This window comes from Pan troglodytes, chromosome 19, assembly GCF_028858775.2.
Source record: "Pan troglodytes isolate AG18354 chromosome 19, NHGRI_mPanTro3-v2.0_pri, whole genome shotgun sequence".
Classification (NCBI taxonomy): Eukaryota; Metazoa; Chordata; class Mammalia; order Primates; family Hominidae; genus Pan; species Pan troglodytes.
Genome location: NC_072417.2, coordinates 14,844,347 through 14,865,721, shown reverse-complemented (window position 1 = coordinate 14,865,721; position 21,375 = coordinate 14,844,347). Strand labels below are relative to the sequence as shown.

Below are 21,375 nucleotides of genomic sequence, written 5' to 3'. Positions count from 1 at the left end.
AGACGAGGTTTCACCATGTTGGCCAGGCTGGTCCTAAACTCCTGACCTCAGGTGATCCACCCTTCTCAGCCTCCCAAAGTGCTGGGAATACAGGTGTGAGTTACCACGCCTGGCCAACAATGTTCTAAGTTAGTTACATTAGCCATAATATGTAAGATAGAAATTTGCTCATTTGTATATAAGAAGATTCTGAAAAAGTTTTAAGCACTGGGTGCAGTGACTTAACTTCTGTAATCCCAACATTTTGGGAGGCCGAGGCAGGAGGATTGCTTGAGTCCAGGAGTTTTGAGACCAGCCTGAGCAAGATGGTGAGGGCCCCTCTCTCCCACTTTGAATAGGTATGCTATAAGTAACAGGCCTTTGAAACTCATTTTGGGTATTGTGAAGATGTTATATTACAGTGTCCTTTTATTTATTTAATTTGAGGTTAAATGTAATTTTTTTTTTTTTTTGAGACGGAGTCTCGCTCTGTCGCCGAGACTGGAGTGTAGTGGCGCAATCTCGGCTCACTGCAAGCTCCGCCTCCCGGGTTCATGCCATTCTTCTGCCTCAGCCTCCCGAATAGCTGGGACTACTGGTGCATGCCACCACGCCTGGCTAATTTTTTGTATTTTTAGTAGAGACGGGGTTTCACCATGTTACCCAGGATGGTCTCAATCTCCTGACCTCGTGATCCGCCCACCTCGGCCTCCCAAGCTGCTGGGATTACAGGCGTGAGCCACAGCGCCTGGCCAATTAAATGTATTTTATTTTTAGACAACTATGTGACGTGTTTTTTTTTTAAAAACAATGCCTCCATTCCAAATCAAAATAAATGAAGAGTTCAAGATGACATCAGTTCCATTTGTTTTAAGTCCTGGTGTTGTGTGAATGACAAGCAGCAGCCAGTTATGACGGCAGGTGATCCAAAGTAATTGCCAAATTTGTTAACATTTTTCCATCTCTAAACCATCCTTAAAGAAAAACATATATGGTGTCACACCATTCTCATGGTAGTCCTAGGCTGGAGTGCAGTGGTACAAATTTGGCTCACTGCAACCTCTGCCTCCCGGGTTCAAGCAATTCTCCTGCCTCAGCATCCTGAGTAGCTGGGATTACAGGCATGCGCCACGACGTCTGGCTAATTTTTGTATTTTAGTAGAGACGGGGTTTCACCATGTTGGTCAGGCTGTTTTTGAACTCCTGACATCGTGATCTGCCCACCTCGGCCTCCCAAAGTGCTGAGATTACAGGCGTGAGCCACCTCGCCCAGCCTAATTTTTGTATTCTTAGTAGAGACTGGGTTTCACCATGTTGGCCAGGCTGGTCGTGAACTCTTGACCTCGTGATCTGCCTGCCTTGGCCTCCCAAAGTGCTGGGATTACAGGTGTGAGCGACCGTGCCCGGCCCTATTATTATTAATTAATTAATTTTTATTTTTATTTTTATTTTTTTGAGACGGAGTCTTGTTGTGTCTCCCAGGCTGGAGTGCAGTGGCATAATCTCAGCTGACTGCAACCTCTGCCTCCCAGGTTCAAGTGATTCTTGTGCCTCAGCCTCCTGAGTACCTGGAATTATAGGCACATGCCACCATGCCTAGTTAATTTTTGTATTTTAGTAGTGGTGGGGTTTCACCATGTTGGCCAGGCTGGTCTTGAACTGCTGACCTCATGATCTACCCACTTCAGCCTCCCAAAGTGCTGGGATTACAGGCATGAGCCATTGCCCCCGGCCCGTTGTTTATTTATTTTTAATTTAATTTACTTTTAATTTAATAGATGTCCTAATGTATATTATTTTTTTCTTTACAGACAGGGTCTTGCTCTGTCAGCTAGACTGGAGTGCAGTGGTGTGGTTATAGCTCACTGCAGCCTCAGCCTCCTGGGCTTAGGTGATCCTCCTGCCTCAGCCTCCCAAGTAGTTGGGACTACAGGTGCACGCCATTGCGCCTGGCTAACTTTTAAAATTTCTTGGCCAGGCGTCCACTAATCTTAATCGTTTCTAGCTTTTGATTTAAAGTGAGACCACTTGAACATTTAGAGGCCATTCTAGGGTTATTATTTGACTTAATTTCAGTATTGTTGTGTCTCAGGATAATTGGGAGTCCTGAGAATCAGGGAGACAGACAGGAACTGGCGGTTGGTGGAGCAGTCAGAACACACACAACGTTTATTAAGCTTGCTTTCTCATATGGGCACCATTCGTGGTGCCCCAAAACAATTACAATAGAAAAACCAAAGATCACTGATCACAGATCACCATAACAAATATAGTAATAATGAAAAAAACTGGCCAGGCGCGGTGGCTCACGCCTTTATCCTGTCACTTTGGGAGGCTGAGATGGGTGGATCACTTGAGGTCAGGAGTTTGAGACCAGCCTGGTCCACGTGGTGAAAACCTGTATCTACTAAAAGAATACAAAAATTAGCCAGTCATGGTGGCATTTGCCTGTAGTTGCAGCTATTTGGGAGGCTGAGGCATGAGAATCTCTCAAACCTAGCAGGTGGAGGTTGCAGTGAGCTGAGATTGTGCCACTGCACTCCAGTCTGGGTGACAGTGCGAGACTCTATGTCCAAAAAAAAAAAAAAAAAAAAAAAAAGAAGAAGAAGAAATACTGTGAGAATTACCGAAATATGACACAGAGACATCAAGCGAGCACATGATGTTGGAAAAATGGCACTGATAGACTTGCTTGATGAACCTTCAATTTGTTAAAAACACAGTAACTGAAGTGCATTAAAACAAGATATGCCTGTGAGTGGAACATAAATAAATTTTGTGTTTAATAGACTTGGGTTACACTTCCAGGATGTCTCATTATGTGTGTGCAAATACTCCAAAATCTGAAATCCAGAATGTTTTTGGTCCCAAGCATTTTAGATAAGGGATACTCAACCTGTGGTACATTTATTATTATTTTTTTGAGCTGGAGTAACTCTGTTGCCCAGGGCTGGAGTGCAGTGACATGATCTTGGCTCACTGCAACCTCCGCCTCCTGAGTGGCTGAGATTACAAGCATACACCACCATGCCCGGCTAATTTTTGTATTTTTAGTAGAGACGGGGTTTCACTGTGTTGGCCAGGTTGGTCTCCAACTCCTGACCTCAAGTGATCCGCCTGCCTTGGTCTCCCAAAGTGCTGGGATTACAGGCATGAGCCACTGCGTCTGATCCTGTGCTACATTATATCACTAGCACATAACACAATACTGGGCATATATAGATACTCAGCAAATATATTTTGAATGAATCACAGAGTTTAAGTTTCCTCTGTCTTCCTTTCTTGACTTCTATTGAAAATGTAAGCTGGAGCTGGGCGCGGTGGCTCACACGTGTAATCCCAGCACTTTGGGAGGCCGAGGCGGGTGGATCACGAGGTCAGGAGTTCAAGACCAGCCTGGCCAACATAGTGAAACCCCGTCTCTACTAAAAACACAAAAATTAGCCGGGCATGGTGGTGCACACCTATAGTCCCAGCCACTTGGGAGGCTGAGGCAAGAAGAATCGCTTGAACCCAGGAGGCAGAGGTTGCAGTGAGCCGAGATCGCGCCACTGCACTCCAGCCTGGGCAACAGCGTGAGACTCTGTCTCAAAAAAAAAAAAAAAAAAAAAAAAGAAGAAGAAAATGTAAGCTGTATAGATGAGACTGCAGTAACTCATCTACTGTGAAGGACCATACAAAACAAGTGTATTAGCTATCTAATACATATTTAGGATTATTTCGGTATAAGTCTGGATAAGGAGCAACAAAGGGTGTGGAGGAGAGTCTGTGTGGTTTTTACAGGTAAGGATTTAGGCTTTTAGTCTGAGTGAGGCATTCATGGTTATTGTTGGTTAGTACTAACATTTGATGTTTATTTAATTAGTGTAAAAGGCTTTCAGAAGGTAGAAAGTATGAGTTAAAATTGGTCTTCAGATTACTGGTTGTAAATCAGACTGTATTTTAAGGTTAGTCATTTTTATAAAGAGGAAGTTGTTTAGCAATTCTGAATCCTATATTGTTGCAATATCAATAGCAGATGCTAGAATCCTATTAGTAATCCCAAGGTAAAATGAATTCTAAAAGTGCAATCTTGAATTATTCAACACTTGGTATCCAAATTATATGAAATATAATCACCCATTTTATGATTTTGAATAGAACTGTAGGTTGTTTTCTTAAATAAGAGTTGTTCTTCCTCCGCCTTCTCATTTTGAGTCCCTGGAATCTGTTCTATTTTTACTTGGGGATCTACATACTAAAGCTGTCTCTGATTTCATGCTCTGAAGATCAACAAGAGACCTTCCCTTGTAAGATGAGAATTGTGTAGTAGGTGACTATTAGAAGAGTAAACAAGTCTTAAGTCTGTAAACATTTTTTCAGTAAATGCAGTGGAGTACCAGATATCTCTCATTACTATGACTAAAGAAAGTTCAATGGTAAATTCAGTAGCTGTTTATTTGCCTTGATAAGTAATTGCTAGAAGTAATAGTAATTGTTTTTATAGTGTTACCGAAGGTTTATTTACTGTATGTGTGATTTTTAAAGTTTTAAAGGGATCAATGAAAGTTATGTATAGGGAATATTTGTAAGTTACTGGAAATAAGCCAGGAATTGAATTTTTAAAAGTGCCTTTCAGAGTAAATTATATTTTCATTTTCTTTATAGAATGAAAGTGAAACAATATTGTTTAAAATTCAAATTGAGCATCATTTGTACTTTTCAGGCCATTAGAATCTGCTCGAGGCTTGTGTGGGAAAGATTATTTGCTTATTTATTAGATTACCTTTGGCTAAACATTGCAGAGAAAAGTTGTTGACACCTTTTCCCCTCAAACAAAGTAATAACCCCCTGAATCTGAAATAAAAGTTGGAAAAAAGTCATGAAAACTAAGTTGCTCATGAGGGGCTTGGACTTCCTTGTATTTCTGGCTGCCCATTTGGTGCTGTCACTCTGCTTGTCCCTTCTGGGCTTCTTGCTTTAATGTGACATCATATCAGACTTTTAGTTCTGAATTAATGTATTTGCAAAGCTCATTTAAAATTTTCAGTAATTCTGTTTGTAATTTGAAGTTTGATTCTTCATTTCTTAGCCACATAAACATTTTTGAATTTTGAATTGTGGGAAATTTCTGAAGGCAGGTAAAATACTTATTTTTTAATACCTTAACTCTCATCCCTTTTATTTTTTTTTTATTTTTTATATATTTAGGGACAGAGTCTCTGTAGCCCAGGCTGCAATGAGGTGGCACAGTGATAGCTCACTGCAGCCTCAAACCCCTGGGCTCAAGTGATCCTCCTGTCTCAGCCTCCCATGTAGCTTAGGACTATACCACCACATGGTACACCACCACACCCAGCTAAGTTTTATGTTTATTTTTTGTAGAGATGGGGGTTTCTCACTGTGTTGCCCAGGCCGGTCTCAAACCCCTGGCCTCAGCCTCCCAAAGTGCTAGGATTACAGGTGTGAGTCACCGCACCTGGCTGAGAGCTTTTAACTTTCCTTTTTTTTTTTTTTTTTTTGAGAGCTTTTTTCATATGGCGTTTCACTCTTGTCGTCCAGGCTGGAGTGCAGTGGCGCCATCTCGGCTCATTGCAGCCTCCGCCTCCCGGGTTCAAGAGATTCTCCTGCCTCAGCCTCCCGAGTAGCTGGCACTACAGGCCCCCACCACCACACCCAGCTAATTTTTTATAGTTTTAGTAGAGACGGGGTTTCACTGTGTTAGTCAGGATGGTCTCAATGTCCTGACCTCGTGATCTGCCCGCCTCGGCCTCCCAAAGTGCTGGGATTACAGGCGCGAGCCACCGCGCCCGGCCGGGCTTCTTGATTGTAGATTCTTTGAGGTACAGACTTACTTTGTATAACACTCAGTGTTAATAGCCCTAAGTACTTAACTCTTGATTGCTTTTTTTCTTGGTATGCAATTTATTCCTCCTATGAACTTGCTTTACGATTGAGAATAACCTTGGCTCCTCCTTCAATAAATGAAGGACTTAGTGCTGTTTTAGAAGCCTGTTGGAGTACCATTGTATTTGTTTGCCTGTTTTTGTCTTTTGGCTAATAGTCATTGCTATTTTTTTCCAGAAACATCCCCAGAGCTTTAGTCTCCAGAGTTTGTATCTGTTGCAACTGAGGAGAAATCTACCAGTATAAATGTTTCTGCTCGTCTTGAAAAAAGGTTTGAGGCTGGGCACGGTGGCTCACGCCTGTAATCCCAGCACTTTGGGAGAATGAGGTGGGCGGATCATGAGGTCAGGAGATCGAGACCATCCTGGCAAACAAGTGAAACCCTGTGTCTAATTAAAATACAAAAAATTAGCCGGGCGTGGTGGTGGGCGCCAGTAGTCCCAGCTACTCAGGAGGCTGAGGCAGGAGAATGGCGTGAACCCAGGAGGCGGAGCTTGCAGTGAGCCGAGATTGCGCCACCACACTCCAGCCTGGGCAACAGAGGTAGACTCCGTCTCAAAAAAAAAAAAAAAAGAAAGAAAAGAAAAAAGGTTTGAAGAAGAGTATAGTGAAATGCCACCCAAACCAACCTTCATATATATGAAAAGAGGGCTTGGACATAAAATTTTTTTTTGAGATGGAGCCTCACTCTTTTCATCCAGGCTGGAGTCCAGTGTCATGATTTTGGCTCACTGCAACCTCCGCCTCTTGGGTTAAAGCAATTCTTCTGCCCCAGCCTCCCTTGTAGCTGGGACTACACCTCAGGTGACCCACCCACCTGGGCCTCCCAAAGTGCTGGGATTACAGGTGTGAGCTACTGCGCCTGGCCTGGATTTGTTATTAATATAAACTTTTAGAGCCTTTAAGCCATAGGATCATGTAAAAATTACCTTATATTGGCACTTTGAATTTAAAGTGCTGGCAGATCACACATAATCTTCAAATTGAATTCTACATTTAACAAATATTTGAGTGCCTACTTTTGTAAACATAGCAGTACATTAAAGAACAGGACATGAAAGTTTTGCTGGTACAAAGTTTTGCAGTTATTGCGGGAAGACAGATGGTAAACTAGATAATTAAATTAAAAATATGGTGTATTAGGTAGTGATAAGTGCCCTGGAGAGAAAATAAAGCGGGGAAAGGGAATGAAAAGTTGAGGGTGGAGTACTGATGTCTTGAAGAGCTTTCCAGGCCAAGAGAAGAACAGTACAGGGGCGCTGCAGTGGGAGAGAGGCCTGGCAATGTCAGAGGAGCAGCAAAGGGTGTGGAGGGGAGGATGTGTGATTTTTTACAGGTAAGGATTTAGGCTTTTACTCAGAGTGAGGTAGCCGTGAGGTTTTTCAGCACTGGAGTGATATGACCTGATTTACATTTTAATGAGATCATTCTTGGCTTGCTATGCTGAGAATATAGACTGCACGAAGAGTCAGATGAGACATGATGCTAGCTTGGACCTGTATTGGAGCCGAGAACAAAGTGGTTTAATTCTTGGGTGTATTTCCTAAATAGAGCTGTTGGAATTTGCTGGTGGAATAGAATTCTTTTCTTTTTCTTTGAGGCAGGATCTCGATTTGTTGCCCAGCAGGAGTTCAGTGGCACAAACATGGCTCACTGCAGCCTCGAACCCCTGGGCTCAAGCCTCAGCTTCCCCAGTAGCTGGGACCATAGGCATGCACCACTGCGCCTGACTAATGTTGAACATTTTTTGTAGAAATGGGGTCTCACTTTGTTGTCCAGCCTGGCCTCCTAAAATGCTGGGATTACAGGTATGAGCTACTGCGCCTGGCCTAGAAGGAACAGAATATTTGAAGGGTAGAGTGTGTGAGAGAATGTGTCAAGGATGATTTCAGGGTTTTTGGCCTGAACATCTGAAAGGATGGAGTTGACATTAACTGAAATGGAAAAGAAAGACTGCAGGACAAGAAGAGATAACCAGGGGCTTGGTTTTGAATATGCTACTTTTGATTTGTCTATTAGACACTGAAGTAGAGAAGTCACATAGGCAGCTTACTATATTTGATCTGGAATTCAGTGAGGAGGTTTAGCTTAGAGATATAAAGTGGGAAATTGTTAGCATATGGATTGCATATAAACTATGAAGTTGGATGGGCTCAATAAGGGAGTAAATGTAGATAGGTGAAGAAGATTGAGGACTAAGTCTTGGGACACACTGGCATTAAGAAGCCAGATAAGTAACCAGAAGCTAGTGAAGGAGTGTGAGCGGCGTCAGTGAGGTGTCAGAGGAGGCAAACCAGAATGCTGTGGCCTTTAAGCCAAGTGAAGAAAGCTTCAAGGGAAGAGAGATCAGCTGTGTCAAAAAAGAGTTTGGGTAAGATAAGGACTGATGAGTGACCACTAGAGGTGAATGGTACTTTGAGAAAGGCAGTTGCACTGGACGGATTGGTATGAGCCTGAGAGAATGGAAGGAGAGCAGCAAGTGGAGATAAGGAATGAAGACAACTCTTAAAGTTGTACCGTGAAGGGGTGTTGAGAAATGGTGCAGTAACTGGAGGGCTTGTGGGCTTCATTTGTGTATGTGTCTGCATGCGTGTGTGTGTAAAGTTGGAGAATTGCTAGTGGCATGCTTGATGCTGATGGGATTGAATTTAGTAGAGAGAAGAACCGATGACACAGGAGAGGGTAGGAATTTCTGGAGCAGTGTCTTTGAGGACATCTGAGTGGGAAGAATGAGATCAGATCTAATTACTGGCCAGTTTGGAAGCCTTATTAGGAGCAAGGGCAGTTGATCCAGAGTAACATGAGAGAAGGTAGAGAAGTAAATACATCGGCAGAGATTCAGGTTAGACGATATGTCTGGGTAAAATGGGGAACATTTTCATACTTATCTCATGATTTTTGTGAGTATTAAGTTTAATACTTATAAAGGGATGATTACAGAACATAGAACCCAGTAAGTGTTGACTGAAATTGTTAAGTTTGTAATATTTATAAAGTTACAATGTGATTTGCATGACCAGCTTCTTTCAGTGTGTGACTAATACTCTGAAAATACTGGATTTTCATTTGAGCCAGATGGCTCAGTCAGTAATTTCTAGTTATGCCATCTTTTTTTTTTTTTTTTTTTGTAAAGACACTGGGCACCAAAGGTGCTACTCACACAGAATATCAACTTAAAACTCACCCTGGAAAGACAAGATTTTCATAGTTCTAATCAGAAACATTGTAATTTTGTTATATTCATGTTATGGTTTTGAAGGTTTTTTTTTTTTTTTTTTTTTAAATACGTGAATTAAAGGGCCGTGTGTGGAAGGCCGAAATGGGAGGGTCACTTGAGACCAGGAGTTCAAGACCAGCCTGGTCAACATTGTGAGACCCCCATCTCTATTTAAGAAAAAAAATAAAAAAAAAATAGTATGTTGGGTATTAGTTTGTTCTCATGCTACTATAAAGAACTGCCCGAGACTGGATAATTTATAAAGGAAAGAGGTTTAATTCACAGTTCTGCATGGCTGGGGAGGCCTCTGGAAACTTAGAATCATGGCAGAAAGGGAAGCAAACATCCTTCTTCAACATGGCGGCAGGAGAGAGAAGTGCAGTGCGAAGCGGGGAAAAGCACCTTATAAAACCATCAGATCTCGTGAGAACTCACTATCACGAGAACAGCATGGGTGAATGCCCCCATGATCTAATCACAGCCCATGAGGTCCCTCCCTCAACACGTAATTGTAGTTTTAGGACCAGTTGTAAAGTTAGTGCAGATAAAGTGGGAACATTAGAAGGAGAGTTGGAACCGGGAGATGCTTGGAAAATCTACTCAAACTCTCACTGGATTTAAGTATATTCCTATTTTGAAAATTCAGTAGCTATGTTCTCTAAGAACATCAGAACCTCAGTATCAGTTTAGGGCAAGACGGAGGATGCAAGGATGAAAGAGGGGATATAAATAAGTTTTATTAGGTTGGGCATGGTAGCTCATGCCTGTTACCCCAACATTTTGGGAGGCCAAGGTAGGAGGATCACTTGAGCCCAGGAATTTGAGACCAGCCTGGGCAACATAGGGGAGACCCTGTCTCTACAAACAGTTAAAAAAAAGCCATATGCACCTGTGTTCCCAGCTAATCAGGAAGCTGAGGTGAGAGGATAGCTTGAGCCCACGGCCAGGGCTGCAGTGAGCTATGACTGCACCACTGCACTCCAGCCCGTGCAGCCCCAGCCTGAGAGAAGTGAGACTCCATCAAAAGAAGGAAAAGAAATGAAAAAGGAAAAGAGAGAAGGAATGTTTTATTGTTATTTTAGGAAAATTTGGCTTTGACTTTTTTTTTTTTTTGGGATGCAGTTTTGCTCTTGTTGCCCAGGCTGGAGCGCAATGGCATGATCTCGGCTCACCGCAACCTCCACCTCTCGGGTTCAAGTGATTCTGTGGCCTCAGCCTCCCGAGTAGCTGGCATTACAGGCATGCGCTACCACCTGCCTAATTTTGTATTTTTAATAGAGGCATGGTTTTTCCATGTTGGTCAGGCTGGTCTCGAACTCCCAACCTCAGGTGATCCGCCGAAAAGAGTTAAGAGCTTGAGCCAGGCGCGGTGGCTCACGCCTGTAATCCCAGCACTTTGGGAGGCCAAGGCAGGTGGATCGTCTGAGGTAAGGAGTTTAAGACCAGCCTGGCCAACATGCTGAAACCCCGTCTCTACTAAATACAAAAAATTAGCCGATCGTGGTCGTGGGTGCCTGTAATCCCAGCTACTTGGGAGGCTGAGGCAGGAGAATTGCTTGAACCCGGGAGTCGAAGGTTGCAGGGAGCCAAGATCGCACCACTGCACTCCAGCCTGGGCAACAAGAGTGAAATTCCATCTCAAAAAAAAAAAAATAGAGAAGCGCCTGGGTCTGAACCCACACATTGAGGCTCCAGCAATTAGGCACTTAACCTCTATGCTATGTGGCCTTTCTAAAATAAAATAATAGTAAATATAACCCAAGAAGAAACTTAAAAGGTGTCAATCTTCCACAAACTCAGGTTTAATCTCTTGATCTAACATGATGTTAATGTCGAAAAGAAAAAGCGTTCGTTGTTACTGTTGTTGAAAAATTTTCATAAAATGTAATATACATTCCTGATATTAAAAGGAAAGAATACCGGTAAAATAGAGGTGGATAATACCATTACTATGGTATTGTGACTGACTGAGAACTACTCCCGAGCGGTACCAGTCCCAGACATTTCCCCCGAGCAGGGAGTAGTGCTCGGTCAGTAGGCACTAGCACCGTCATTGTACGGGTCGTTAAGATACTTGCCCCTTCCTTGGTTATCTAGCCGCTGAAGGGATAATTATGTTTGGCACAAAGAGGATGGTGCTGCAGCAGAGCCTAGCTCTGGCATTTTTTCTGATTGATCGGCATCTGTTCTATACCTGCTGTTAAATATTTTGACTCTCACTCCAGATCATCAAATTGTTTTGAGAGTAAATGAGCTGAAGCATGCATACTGCCTAGCTAGACCAGTGTCTGAGATAAATATAATACAGAGTTTGCTATTATAATTTAGAATTTTTATTGAGTATACTCTGCTGTCTATACACAGTTGGCTTAGGAAATGAATTGGGAAGTTTTTCTGTTTCATAGGATAGTTTAATAAAAGAATTACCTTTGAAATTACCTTTTACTTACTATGAAAATGTCTGGGACTGGTATTTGGAGTTGAGGGGGGAGCTAACTGTGTAACTTATGCGAATCTTCGGAAGTTATTGGAGTGTTTTCTAATTCTGTTAGATGCTTTCGACAATTTATATTTTCCCAGAAAATCATCCATTGTATCTGTGTTTAAAATTTAGCAGCTTAGGATTTACTGGAAACGTATTTTATACTTATTTTTATTTCTTCCCTATTATCTTACTTCCTTTTCAGTCCCTAATTTCATATAATTGTTTTTTTAGTCCAGCTAATAGTTTGTCTGTTTTTTTTCCCCTCCCATCAAAATATAGCGCCTAAGTTGTTTTCGTTTTTTTTTTTTTTTGAGACGGAGTCTCGCTCTGTTGCGTAGGCTGCAGTGCAGTAGCGCGATCTGAGCTCACTGCAACCTCTGCCTCCCAGGTTCAAGCAGTTCTCCTGCCTCAGCCTCCCCAGTAGGTGGGAATACAGGCACGTGCCAGCATGCCTGGCTAATTTTTTGTATTTTTAGTAGAGATGGGTTTTCACCATGTTAGCCGGGATGGTCTTGATCTCCTGACCTCGTGATCCAACCGCCTCAGCCTCCCAAAGTGCTGGAATTACAGGCATGAGCCACCATTCCTGGCTGCTCCTAGGTTTTAGAATTAATTCTGCAGGCTTCTGTTATCTTACTTGAGTAACTTTGAATTCCCTTGTTCTTATTTTTAAATGTTTATTTTCTAACCTTGAGTTGAATGCTCATTTAATTCTTGCTCAGTTGAAGGTGTTTAGGCTGTGGCTCTCTTCCTCTGAGTATAGCTTTATTAGTGTACCAAAGATTTTTTTCTCTTCTTTTTATTTTTTCTTTTCTTTTTTTTTTTTTGAGACCGAGTTTCGCTCTTGTTGCCCAGGCTGGAGTGCAGTGGCGTGATTTCAGCTCATTGCAACCTCCACCTCCCGGATTCAAGTGATCTTCCTGCCTCAGCCTTCCGAGTAGCTGGGATTACAGGCATGCGCCACCGCACCTGGCTAACATTTGTATTTTTAGTAGAGTCAGGGTTTCACCGTGTTGGCCAGGCTGGTTTCGAACCCCTGACCTCAGGTGATCCACCTGCCTCGACCTCCCAAAGTGCTGGGATTACAGGCGTGAGCCACTGCCCCCAGCCTTCTTTTTCCTTTTCTTTCTTTCTTTCTTTCTTTCTTTCTTTCTTTCTTTCTTTCTTTCTTTCTTTCTTTCTTTTCTTTCTTTCTTTTTTTTTTTTTAACACAGATTAGAGTGTAGTGGCATGAACACGACTCATTGCATCCTTGACCTCCTGGGCTCAAGGGATCCTCCCACCTCAACCTCTCAAGTAGCTAGGACTTCAGGCACGCGCCAGGATGCCCGGCTAACTTTTTTTATTGTGTGAGCCGCTAGGCCCAGTCGTACCAGAGATTTCTATATGGGCAGTTTTTATCATTGTTATTTTCTAGGTAATCTCTATTGATTTTGATTTACATTACTCCATTCAATTACTTGAAGTAATTTAAGGAGAGAGAGTACATAAATGTCAAGTCTACTGCATTAAGGGGAGTAGCTTAATTGTTTCATTGTCAGATTGTATAGACTCTTTCTACTTCCTTGAAATTTTTGAGGTGTTAATGGCCTAAATTGATGATCAGTTTTTATAACTGTTGCATAGAGACTTGATCTTATTCTTTCATATGTTCAGCCATTTTGTCGTTTATGTATTTGATCTTTCAGAAAATGATAATCTTATATTCTTACTTCTGCCTAAAAGTTTTTCTTAGATTTCTTTGAAATTTTTGTTCTGGCCGGGTGCGGTGGCTCACATGTAATCCCAGCCTGGCCAAAATGATGAAACCTCCCTTCTACTAAAAATACAAAAATTAGCTGGGTGTGGTGGTGCATGCCTGTAATCCCAGCTACTTTGGAGGCTGAGGCAGGAGAATCACTTGAACCTGGGAGGTGGAGGTTGCAGTGAGCCTTGCACCATTGTACTTGAGCCTGGGCGACAGAGCAAGACCCTGTCTCAAAAAAAAAGTTTTTGTTGTAACTATATATTATGAAAATTTTGGTATATATAGTTTTATAACATATCTTTATAGATTGTAATCTTGATCATTATAAAAAATGACCCTTTTCTGCCTCCTTTAATATTCTTTCAGTTTGAATTCAGCTGGTTTTGAAAGGGTGTTGATGCTTGCTACGTATGCTTTTATCTAACCTTTTACTTTAACTTCTCAAAGTCTCTATTTTAGATTTGTCTCTTGTAGACCCTTGTAGTTGGATCAAGGTTAGTCTTGACTCAATTTGAGATGCTTTTAATCATTTACATTAATGTTATATATTTTGCTTTGCTTATATAATATTAGTGTATTTGTTTTGTTGTCATCTATATGTTTCTTTTCTTTTCTTTTTGAGACAGAGTCTAGCTCTGTCGCCCAGGCTGGAGTGCAGTGGCATGATCTTGGGCTCACTGCAACCTCCACCTCCCGGGTTCAAGCGATTCTCCTGCCTCAGCCTCCCGAGTAGCTGGAATTACAGGCGCCTGCCACCATGCCCGGCTAATTTTTGTATTTTTAGTAGAGACGGGATTTCACCATATTGGCCAGGCTGGTCTCGAACTCCTGACCTCAAGTGATCCTCCCGCCTTGGCCTCCCGAAGTGCTGGGATTATAGGTGTGAGCTACAGTGTCTGGCTTGGTTTTCTTCTTTTAAACTACATGGTTTGTTTTCTTTATTTGCTCTCCCTTCTGTCTCATTTTGTAAGTTATATACTGTATTTCGTTATGTCTAAGAAACCGTTGGTGGTTGTGTGCTTCGTTATTTTGTATACCATTAATACAGTTAAATGCTGTCAAAGAAACTATGACGTACCATTGATTGAAATATGCATGCTGATTTCAGATAGACAAAAATGTGAAAAAGGTACATCTTAGAATAGATTAAACATGGTAGTTTGTAGTTCTATGGGTATTATAAAGCTATAGCTTTAATATATTTAAATCTATTATGTTTATCAAATAGTTTTTTCAGGAGTGGTTGTTTGAGTGCTCTTCTGTTCAAAAATGTCTGTTAGTGGCTTTCACAAGCAACATGATGTTTTGGCTGGTTACAGAATTTTTGGGTTACGTTTCCCTTTCTCTTAATACCCAGCAGACACTATTCCATTATCTTCTGGCATCTAGGGTTACTCTAGAGAAGTCTGGGGCCAGCCTGACTGTTTTTTTCCCTTTGTAGGTGACCTACTTCTGCCTGAGTATTGCTAGAATTCTTTCTTTATCCTTGAAGTTCAGTAACTTCATCAGGATATAACTCGGTCTTGGTGTGATTCTCTATTACATTTTCCTGTTAAATGGTAAGCCATTCAAACTGCAGATTCAGGAATATTTTCTTATACACCTTTTAATATGCATTCATTTTTATTTTTCTTTACTCAAGAAACATCAGTTTTATGATTGTTTATCTTCATTTCCTGTCTTCCATTTCATTACTTTTCTAAATGCTTCCTTTGTTCTTTTCTGCTGTGCTCGATGTAATTTTCTTGAGATTTTGTTTGATATCATGTTTGTTTTCATCAGTATCAGGTTGACTACTTCCTATATATGATGGGGTTTTCATTTTGCCAGTGGCTTCAGTACTTCATTCAATTTTATATATTTATGTCTGTGAGTTGCTCTTTCAACTTGTCTCATTTATTTCCTCTTTTTAAAAAAACTTTTACTTAACAGTAAAAACAGGTAAAACCACCTGTAATCCCAGTACTTAGGGATGCTGAGGCAGGTGGATCAGTTGAGGTCAGGAGTTTGAGACCAGCCTGGCCAACATGGTGAAAGCGGTCTCTACTAAAAATACAAAAATTAGCTGGGCGTGTTGGTGGGCACATGTAATCCTAGCTACTCGGGAGGCTGAGGCAGGAGAATCCGTTTGAACTGGGGAGGCAGAAGTTGCAGTGAGCTGAGATTGTGCCACTGCACTCCAGCTTGGGCGACAGAGACTCCCTCTCAAAAACAAACACACAAACAGGTAAAACCACATTGTTTTTGAGAAGATGGGTTAAAACCAGTTACACAGTAACTAATATTAAAATTTACTCTCTAAGAAGTGATGAGTAAAATGGTTTTATCAAGTCTTGTGTTTTATTAATGGCATGAAATATAGAAAAGCAGGTTTAGAGATACTGTTTTTTACAGTTGGATAAACTTTTGTACACAGTAGAAATCTGATTTTGCCATGTGTTTTTTTGTTTATGAGGGAGAAGTGTTCAATGACTTTTTCCCAAAGATTTTTTTTTTTCATTCAGTGAGTTACAAAATGTGCTAGAAAATATAATGGAAATGTACCTTGCATGGTGGCTTATGCCTGTAATCCCAGCACTTTAGAAGGCCAAAGCAGGTGGATGGCTTGAGCCTAGGCTGCAGTGAGCCATGATCATGCCATTGCACTCCAGCCTGGGCAACAGAGTGAGACCCTGTCAAAAAAAAAAAAAAAAAAACCATGGAAATTATAACTGACATGTTCTGCCATTCATGTGCCACAGTTCAAGACCTGCTATGTGATTTTCTCCTGAATGCCAGTCACCTCTTTGTTTTCTTCTGAGGAAATGAAGGTGATCAGTGATAAGCCCCCCGGTCTTCATTCAGGGTTGAAGGGAATAGTGAAAACTGTGAACATGTACAACTTGTGGTTACTAAGAGTGAGACTTTGACTGCGAGTTAGGCAAAAGGTGTAAGTCTTCTACTTTTTTTTTTTTTTTTTTTTGAGACGGAGTCTCACTGTGTCACCCAGGCTGGAGTGCAGTGGTGCGATCTCGGCTCACTGCAACCTCTGCCTCCTGGGTTCGAGATTCCCCTGCCTCAGCCTCCCCAGTAGCTGGGACTACAGGTGCGTGCCACCACACCCATCTAATTTTTTGTATTTTTAGTAGAGACGGGGTTTCACTGTGTTAGACAGGATGGTCTCGATCTCCTGACCCTGTGATCCACCCGCCTCAGCCTCCCAAAGTGCTGGGATTACAGGTGTGAGCCACCACACCTGGCCAGCGCCCAGCTAATTTTTGTATTTTTAGTAGAGATGGGGTTTCTCCATGTTGGCCAGGCTGGTGTCGAATTTCTGACCTCAGGTGATCTGCCTGCCTCGACCTCCCAAGTGCTGGGATCACAGACAGAGCCACCGCGCCCGGCCCGTCTTTTACATTTTACATATTTTAGCTGTTTAGGGAACAGGTTCGCCCGTAAGTTTTTTTCTTCTCTTCTTTTAAAATGATGGCTGAGATACACACATTCTTTACATTACTTTTGATGTGAACGAAGGTCATTTCAGTAGACTTGCACATTTAGAGTATGCCAGCAACTTACTCAATATTGCGATAGGTGGAATTTACGGTCTGGCATCTGAATTGTAGCTTATCCTCAACCATCAAAATTCCTACCCAAATTTCTTGTGTTCCAAACTTAAGAATTGTTGTGTTTCATTGCCAATAACATGGCTTTTTCCTAAAGTGATACATATTTTTAAGTAATTCATTTCTTGGGCAAGTATTTACTGCCAGAGACTGTCACAGGTCCTGGGGCTATATCAGTAAATAAACAAAAACCCTTGTTCTTATAGAGCTTGCTTTGTAGTTAGGGTAGGGGAGAGAAGAATTAATAGAAAGTGTAGAGTGCTGTGTGGAAACTAGAACAGGGAAAGAGGATAAAATAAGGAGTGTGTAAGGGGGTGGGGTTTCATTAAAAATAGGGTGACAGTGGACCGAGGAACTCAGGTGAATGAGTGAATCATGCAGAGGTTAGGTGAGGCAAGCACAAGGGCCCTGAAGTGGGGCTGACCTGAATGCTGGAGGGAGGTGGCAGAGCGGTTAGCTGAAGGTTGGAGAGAGATGCTGGTTAAAGCCCCTGAACGCTGGAGGGAGGTGGCACAGCACTTAGCTGAAGGTTGGAGAGAGATGCTGGTTAAAGCCCCTGTGGTGGCAGAGCGGTTAGCTGAAGGTTGGAGAGAGATGCTGGTTAATTCTGAAGGACCCTATAGGCCATCACACAGGCCATTGCTCTGAGTGAGAATGGGAAGCTGTTGGTATAGTGACATGATGTGACTCACATTTTTCCAGGATTACTTCTGCCTGCTGGGTTGAGAGTAGATACAATAGGGAAGGTATTTTCCATAGTACCCCAGCACATGCATTTTTATTAAACATTTGTGGCTGAAATGAAAGCTTCACCAACAATAACCCTATTTTATTTTTTGTTTCTGTTAGGAAAAATGAGTGCTGGTTATGTTCCACTAGATCTATTTCATGACTGTGTGACTTACGGTTGAAAAACACTGCCAAATAGAATATAGCCTCTGACTTAGTGGACAAGAAGTAAAATTGAGTTTTGTGTATGAAAGCAAAGTGAACACAATGTAAAATAAAAAAAGAATAAAAACTTAAAAACCAACATTATGTATATGTATATATACTTAGCTTTAAAAAACCCAAATAATCAAATACCAGTGATTCAAGAGGCCTAATAGTGAACAATGCATTCAGTGAAGGATAATGAAGAATTCCCCAGAGGCAACTGCTTTTTAAAACCTTTTAGGTTCAGATCTCCTGGGGGCTTAACTCCATGCTTCTAAATAATATATTTATAGTGTTTATTTTTTGGTTTATCAACTTTAGACATTCTCTGTTGACTTCTTGCTATGACAGATGTTTTCAGTCCCACTTCTCACTACTGACCTCCCTCGTACGACGGTCACTGAACTGGCGCCTCTCTGGGGTTCTGCCCAGAAGATTAGCCTTCCTCCTTCGCTGCAGCTCCTCTGTGAGTATTCTGCTCTCTGCTCCCTCCACTCTGCTTACTCAGTTCACGTTCTTCCATCCGTTTTCATCTTTCAGAGCCATGGGCAATCCACCTGGTCTTTTTTAATATACTTTAAATTAAAAAGTTATTTTTTAATTTCTTTAGAAAAATTTATTTAACTTCTTAGGAGGGAAGAGGAGATAAGCACATGTGCCCGCACTGACACCTTGAACTAGAAGACACGATTAGGCCAAAGCTTTTTGTTGTCAAAAGTGTGTAGTGTATGTGTTTTAAGAGTTAGATATATTCAGAATATCTTATCTTTTAAAAATTGTAAATATTTCCCCATGTCCTGAAATATTCTTGTAAAGTATTTTAAATAGATGCATAGCATTCTTTCATATGCTGCTACTATCATATTCCCCACATCTTGACTTCTGGGTTTTCAAATTATAGTTGTAAACCACTTAAATTATAATTAATGCTTCTGTGGATTTTCCTTATGAAAACATTTATACATAATCCTTGATTATTTCTCTTCGGATAAATTTCTGGTCATTTCTTAGTTAAGGAAAATAAATATTTTTGAGGTTCTTCATAAATATTACTGATTGCCTTCTAGAAAGGCTTTGCTAATTTGTATTTCCACTATTAACTGTATGAAAGTGCCACTTTTTATTGTGTTCTTCATACCACCAGGAACTTTAAAAAATGTTTGATTCTGCTAGGTAAAAAGAAAATTATTTTAAAAATTCCCAAGAAAGGTGAGCACCTTGACAGTTTGGAATGTGTGTGTGTGTGTGTGTGTGTGTGTGTGTGTGTGTGTGTGTGGTTTTAAAGGTTTATAAGAGTAATTATTTGCCTTTTAATTTTTTATGGCTATTTTGGCATTTAGAAATTTTATTTTTCTGGCCAGGGCACAGTGGCTCATCATGCCTGTAATCCCAGCACTTTGGGAGGCCAAGGTGGGTAGATCTGTTGAGGTCAGGAGTTTGAAACCAGCCTGGCCAACATGGTGAAACCCCGTCTCTAATAAATAAATAAATAAATAAATAAATAAATAAAATATATTTTATTTATTTGAGATGGAGTTTCACTCTTGTTGTCCAGGCTGGAGTGCAATGGTGCGATCTTGGCTCACCGCAACCTCTGCCTCCTGGGTTCAAGCAATTCTCCTGCCTCAGCCTCCCAAGCAGCTGGGATTACAGGCATGTGCCACCACGCCTGGCTAATTTTGTATTTTTACTAGAGACAGGGTTTCTCCATGTTGGTCAGGTTGGCCTCGAACTCCTGACCTCAGGTGATCCGCCCACCTTGGCCTCCCAAAGTGCTGGGATTACAGGCATGAGCCACCGCGACTGGCTGAAATTTTATTTTTTTAAATCATCCAGCTAAGTAGGCTTTCCCATTTATTTATTTTTTGACACTTAGAGTAACGTTTCCCATTCCTAAAATCAAATAAGAGTATGCAAAATTTGAAGATAGCTTTGAATTTGGAGTGGCGTATGGAAAAGTGCCTGGGAGAAACTTGGCGGCAGTTGATTTAGAAACAATTAGGCTTTGGTTTGTGTTAAAAATCTGCGGATCATTTAGATTTTCCATTGTTGCTGTCCCCATGTCTCCTGTTGCCCCATACTATAGATGGTGTTAAATCGTTAGACACTTCCATGAATGTACTTCATACATGTAAAACTTCGTAGATGCATGACTCATGGCTCTGGGTAATCTAGCTAAACTAGTCTCTTACGTCATACATGTAAAACTTTGTAGATGCAATAACTCATGGCTCTGGGTAGTCTAGCTAAGCTAGTCTTTCCACTCAAAGAGCACGATACTGAAGCTTTCTCCTGGTGAGTCATGAATTGTCATCAGGGAATTTCTCACTGTTTGGCTTAATTCGATTAGGAACTGCTACTGGTGATAGTTTAGTCCTTATTTAGTTTTAGTCTAAGAGAACCTTACTGACATTACTATAAATCTAAAAAAAAAAAGCATACCTTTAAAAAAGCCTAATGGCAATGGACTAGTCAGGATAGTAAGAAAAAGTTATACTGGAAAGAGAGAGATGGTTTATGAATTGGTTACAAAAAAATACATCAGTATTATTTTGAAGACAACCCTGATTTCAGTCATGGTTGAAATCCTTAACCAACCACAAAAATGTCTTACATTTTAAATATATTAAAGTCCTTAAATTATGGAAATAGTGTCTTCTAAGAAGTTGATTAATAGTGGAAAGAAGAGTCTCAGTCTCTTTTTTTTTTTTTTGAGACAGAGTCTCATTCACCCAGGCTGGAGTGCAGTGGTGCCATCTCAGCTCATTGCAACCTCTACCTCCCGGGGTCAAGCGATCCTCCTGCCTCAGCCTCCCCAGTAGTTGAGACCACAGACACATGCCACCATGCCCGGCTAATTTTTTTTTTTGAGACAGAATCTTGCTCTGTCACCCAGGCTGGAGTGCAATGGTGCGATCTCTGCTCACTGCAACCTCCGCCTCCCAGGTTCAAGCAATTCTCCTGCCTCAGCCTCTGGAGTAGCTGAGACTACAGGCACACGCCACCACGCCTGACTCATTTTTTGTATTTTTGTAGAGACGGGGTTTCACCATGTTGCCCAGGCTGGTCTTGAACTCCTGAGCTCAGGCAGTCCGCCTGCCTCAGCCTTCCAAAGTGCTAGGATTACAGAAGTGTCTTTTTTTTTTTTTTTTCTTTTTGAGACGGAGTCTCTCTGTGTCGCCCAGGCTGGAGTGCATGGCGCGATCTCCGCTCACTGAAGCTCCACCTCCCGGGTTCACGCCATTCTCCTGCCTCAGCCTCCTGAGTAGCTGGGACTACAGGCGTCCGCTACCACGCCCGGCTAATTTTTTGTATCCCTGGCTAATTCTTTGTATTTTTAGTAGAGACGGGGTTTCACCATGTTAGCCAGGATGGTCTTGATCTCCTGACCTCGTGATCCGCCCGCCCCGGCCTCCCAAAGTGCAGGGATTACAGGCGTGAGCCACCGCGCCCCGCCCACCATTGTCATGTTTTTAGTGCAGCACAGAAGCCCATCAAGTGGCAGTCACATAATTTCCTA

The 21,375-nt window shown here is 41.6% G+C and overlaps 1 protein-coding gene across 5 annotated transcripts in view; it reads left to right on the top strand.

The window, feature by feature from the left end:
* The window catches only part of UBE2G1 (ubiquitin conjugating enzyme E2 G1), a 95,011-nt gene that overhangs the window by 16,482 nt on the left and 57,154 nt on the right, over positions 1-21,375 (top strand). Inside the window, exon 2 of one of the 5 annotated variants that reach the window (XM_054671069.2) lies at positions 18,207-18,321. The exons of the other annotated variants lie outside the window; for them this stretch is intronic. The gene's annotated coding sequence lies outside the window, so the exon portion shown is untranslated. The remainder of the gene's footprint in view (positions 1-18,206; positions 18,322-21,375) is intronic. 5 annotated transcript variants of the gene reach the window in all.